Genomic DNA, 5,104 nt, shown 5'->3' with positions numbered 1-5,104 from the left:
TTTTTTTTTTTTTTTTTTTTTTTACCAACCATAGTTTTCAAGGTTGTAATATACAACTTCAGAATCCTTATGTTTATTTGTTTAATGACTCCAATCCCTAAATGAGCATGTTGTTGTTGTTGCTATGTGCCGTGGAGTTGATTCTGACCCATAGCAACCCTGTACAGGGTTTCCGAGGCTGTAAATTTTTACAGGAGCAGAAAGCCTCATCTTTCTCCCATGGAACAGCTGGTAGTTTTGAACTGCTGACCTTGAGGTTCGCAGCCCGATTTGTAACCACTACGCTACCAGAGCTCCATGTATTTGTTCTATTATTATAGATACTTGAATAGGGAAGAAATAAACATAGTAGATTAATGAGTCAGCCACTACTTATGAGGGAACTGCATTATTGATTATTCCTCATAAAACAGGAAACAGTGACAAATGATTCATCCTGAGATGGTATGTCAGTCAGTCTGTTCACACTTACATGTGTTTTCTAGTTACTGTTGTTGTTAGGTGCTGTAGAGTCACTTCCAACTCGTGGTATAGGGTTTCTGAGGAGCAGCTGGTGAGTTTGAACCGCTGACCTTGCAGTTCATACCAACCTTATGGTTGAGAACTTATCCTACCGCATTATACCAGGAGTCCTTTTTCTAGTTAATTTGTGATTTATGTTTGTGGTATTGTAAACTTTGCATCAATTGACCAAAAAACAAAAAAGAAATGAAAGAAGATATATCATTTGGGATATTGAAAGAAATTCAGTAAAACAAGATGTGCTCCATACTTAAGGAGAATCATAAAAATCAAAATGATGTGTAATAGTTTGAATTTAGGATTTACTGTTATTCAACCAAAACAACTGAAAGATTAGCTCACCTTTTAATTGAGAGTATGAGAACAAAGAGTCAACATATTCACTTTAGTAGCAAGATTGCTGCTTCTAAAGAAACTACACTAACATGTGAAAGAAAATACGGCAAGTTAGTTTTGTCCTATTTGAAGTTAAAGTGTGTGTATACAAGTCAAAATCCACAAGGAGTGTACAAGGACTAACATTTAGGTTATTAGTTTACAAAAGTTGATGAGCATTAAAAAATTTGCATTTTGAAATAAAACCTCAGTAATGAAACTGTTTATGAGTCTGGTGGTATCTGCTCAAGAAGGACCCTCTACTGGCTTCAGAAAAGCATTGTTTGTCTAGGTGGGAATGTACTGCAGAACTGCCTGGAAGACAGGTCACACTGGAAAAGCCGAAGAAAAGCTTCCATTAGCTTCAACTTACCTTGTTGATATCTTCAGTTTCCATCTAAAATATTAATCAGTTTCTTCACAATAAACAGAGACCTTTTTTCCTTGGTTGAACATTTCATCTTCCTTTGATTTTGTCTCCACCATTTTATGAAGTTTTTCAACCCATCTTTTTTTCAGAAATGCTGGAAGAAGACCACCATAATTACAATTATGACCACCACTACACAGGCAGAACCAAAGGTCAGAGTCAGGAAGGAGATCTCAGAGAAGTCTGTATAACACTGAGCCGGGTCTCGCTATCATCCCATCAATATCAGGTGTAATGAGAGCATTTTTCAAAACTAACAACTTTTTAATGCAAAAACCTTCTTTCAACAACATAAATGTGAATCTTGCCTGATGGAATATCAGGTGGGTTCTTCACATGGCAGGTGTATGTCCCATTGTCATCAAACTGCAGTTCCAGAGGATTCTGGGGTTCTCATCCCAGACCACCTGGTCCTTGAACTGTCTGTCCATGGGCTTGAAGGCCTCTGCATGGAAGTAGAATACAAATTTCTCAGATCCACCCCCTTCTTGAGGCCAGAAATTCCAGGTTACTCTTAGAGCATCATTCACAGGGGCAAAGCTGGAGAAAGTGCATTTTAACTGAATGTCAGTCCCGATAAGAGGCTCCAGCACTTGGGAGGTGTAAATTTCCACAGAGGCTATAGGCCAAAGAGCTGTGAGCTGTATGGCAAGAACCCTAATAGTCAATTGATTTTTGGAAAAGGTACCAAGGTACCAAGAAAAACAATGATCTTTTCAACAAACTGGGTTAATTGGATATCCATATACAAAAAGTAAATTCATGCTCAAAATGGATCATGTAGTTGTTATGTGCCGTGGAGTCGGTTCCGACTCATAGCGACTTTGTACAGGGTTTCCGAGGCTGTAAATCTTTACGGGAGTAGAAAGCCTCATCTTTCTTCTGCGGAACAGTTGGTAGTTTCGAACTGCTGACCTTGTGGTTCACAGCCCGATTCGTAACCACTACGCTACCAGCGCTCCTTTGGATATACATATACAGAAAGTAAATTCATGCTCAAAATAGATCATAGACTTACTTAAATGTAAAAGTGAAATCTATACAAATTTTAGAAGAGATCATTGACAACATGAGGAGGTGATAAACGTGTGTGCTGTCATGGTGACGAGGGGCCAGATGCATCATGTCGAAACTGGGGCCTTGGGCAGTGCTCGCACCAGTGTGGGGTTGTTGCTGGGCACTGCCGCGGGCCTTGGATTCCTGTGCACCCCTTATACCCAGCAGTGGAAACAAACCCAGAACCACGGCCTCAGCCAGAGGCTGCCCAGCCTCCCAGAGTACACATGGACTTCAGAGCCCAGACACAAGTTGATGCTGTTGCGGGCGGCCCCAGGTGAGGCTGGAGATGTTTCGGTGCTACCCAGCCTTCCATGAACAGGGCAGGAGGAGGTGCTGGACCTCCTGGACTTGATGCTGACCAATCTCATGGCACTGCGGCGGGAAATGGAGGAGCTGAGGAGCAGCCTGAAAGGGTTTGTTGGGGTGATTTTTGGGGAGGTTTGATCCCACATGGAGAAGCGCCTGGTGGCGAAGGTTCCCGTTTGCCGGTGAGAGGAGCGACCCTATGGGTTCTAGCTGTATCTGCTTTATGACTACCACAGGAAGCGTGCCCACAGATGCTGAGAGTGAATGGTGGTATACAACAGCCAGTTCAACGTCTGACTATGACCAGGACTTTGACAGGGAGAGTGAGGATGGAGAAGATGAAGTGAGTTTTGAGCCCAGGAAGATGGGAAGAGATGACTCTCTGGACCTGAAGGTGGCTTTGGGCCCTGGGCCTGGTTCCCCGGAGGACAGAGGAGTCTCTAGCCAGGAGGACTTGCTGCCTCTCCTGCAGCAGGCAGGTTAACTGCACTAAGGTAGTTAGCAGCACAAGTGGGAGGACTCCCAGCTACTGCTCAACAAGCAGGCATGTGGAGGCCTGCCGGACTTTCTCTGGTGTCTGGCTTGAGCCTACAGTGACATGTGTGAACTCACTAAGGTGGTGAGTGAGAATAAGTCATATGCCCTAAATGGAAAAGAAGAAGGAGAAGCTGCTCTGGAGAAGAATGAGTGTTCAGAATGTCACCAGTGGTATGTAGTGCTTTGTGGTCAGCTGGCTTAGCCTGAGGGAATCCAGAGGTACATCCAAAGTGGCTATGGTTTCAAGAAGCATGTTGATAAAACCATTGTGTTCCAGTCCGATAATCCCATGACTCACTTTCTTCTGGGCAGGTGGTGCTACCAAGTTTCTCACCTGAACTGGCTAAAACAAAAACAAAAACAAATTGCTTCTGCCTTGTTTGAAAGTCCCCTCAGTGCCACTGTGCAGGATGTCCTTCAGAGCTTCCTAAAGGTTGAAGAACTACAGCCAGGATTTTCCAAAGCAAGAAGGGTACATATTTCTAAGTGTCACAGACAAAAAAACTCTGAAGCAAGACAGTGGATGAAGTTGGCCCTGGAGCTGCCAAATATTACTAATGAGGATTCTGCTTTCCAGAGGGACCTGGAAGAATTAGAAGTAATTTTAGGCCTTTATAATGTGAATTTTAGGCCTTTATAACGGCGGGGGAGAAATCAAGTCTTCATTTTGGGTTTTTACTAGGCCTGCTTAGCATAGGAAATTGAGCAAGACTGGTTTTATGAGTGTCCTGACTGACTGACTGACTGACTGACTGACTGACTGACTGACTGACTGACTGCTACCAGCTACCATCTACCAATCTCCAATTTCTTGCCTGTTGTCCTCAGTTAATTTATGACAATCTTTTACCTAATTGGAAATTAGGGACGTAGCTGAACATATGTTTTTGTTCTCTCCCTTAAATGATTTCTTGAAAAACCAACATGACTATAGCACCTGCTCTATAGTCGCATACAGGTGGAGCCCTGAAGATTTGCTAGAGCTGAGAGGATCAAGCAGTAACTGTCTTTCAACTATTGGTGAGGCAGGTGAGCTTCAAGCAGCCACAGGAAGAAAGCACTGGGCATATTAGACTCTAATCCTTTTCACTGGTTAATATTCAACACCAGAGTATATAGTTCTGAGATCACAGCCTACCTACCTGAGTTTAAGAATGGGTCAAGGCAACCCACAGATAATGCCTTCTTATCATCTATCATGTGGATTTTTAACTGTATTCCTGGGCCGAGGGGTTGGACTGTGTGATTCGCAGAGTCCTGGCAGTTTTTAGAACTACAATAGTAGCAAAGGTTTATGATACTATGAAATGATGATCTGAAGAGTTGTCCAAAATGTATTATGGTACATACTTGAAATAAACCAAATTTGATGGGTTAAAAACAGTTTTTTTTTTTCAGAAGAAAACATAGGAAAAAATCTTCAGAGCCTTGGCTAGGCCAAGATTTCTTCATAGATAACTAATCTGTTTGTTAATCTATGAATGGCAATTTAGCTTTCTTCATTCCAAGGAGAACATATTATCATCATTGTTGTCATCTTGCCCATCCCATATGGCTCTCTCTTAAAACAATTGTTGTTGTTAAGTGTCGTTGAGTTGGTTCCGACCCATAGCAACCCTGTACAGGTTTCCGAGGAGCAGCTGGTGAGCTTGAACTGCCAACCTTGCAGTTCAAACTGACTTTGCAGTCTAGCGCATTAACCCACAGCGCCACACCAGGACTTCTCTTAAAACATAGAGCCTCCTTAATAAAACTAAATATATTAATTCATGAATAGAAATAATTTTGGTATAGCTTCCTTGTTATTTATTCCAGAAAAGGAGATCTTTCTTTTTGTGACCTCAAACATTTGAAGTTGTCAAGAATTTCATTTTA

General features: G+C 42.2%; 2 pseudogenes; one reads left to right on the top strand and one right to left on the bottom strand.

Moving 5' to 3' along the window:
- Positions 1–1,302: 1,302 nt before the first annotated feature.
- On the bottom strand, positions 1,303–2,452 carry LOC102814568 (annotated as a pseudogene).
- Positions 2,453–2,467: 15 nt separating this feature from the next.
- LOC102814183 lies at positions 2,468–3,869 on the top strand (annotated as a pseudogene).
- Positions 3,870–5,104: the final 1,235 nt, after the last annotated feature.

The sequence above is a fragment of the Chrysochloris asiatica genome, unplaced genomic scaffold (assembly GCF_000296735.1).
Source record: "Chrysochloris asiatica unplaced genomic scaffold, ChrAsi1.0 scaffold00376, whole genome shotgun sequence".
NCBI classification, from domain to species: Eukaryota; Metazoa; Chordata; class Mammalia; order Afrosoricida; family Chrysochloridae; genus Chrysochloris; species Chrysochloris asiatica.
Note: the sequence above shows the minus strand (reverse complement) of the source record. Positions and strands in the feature narration are given on the sequence as shown.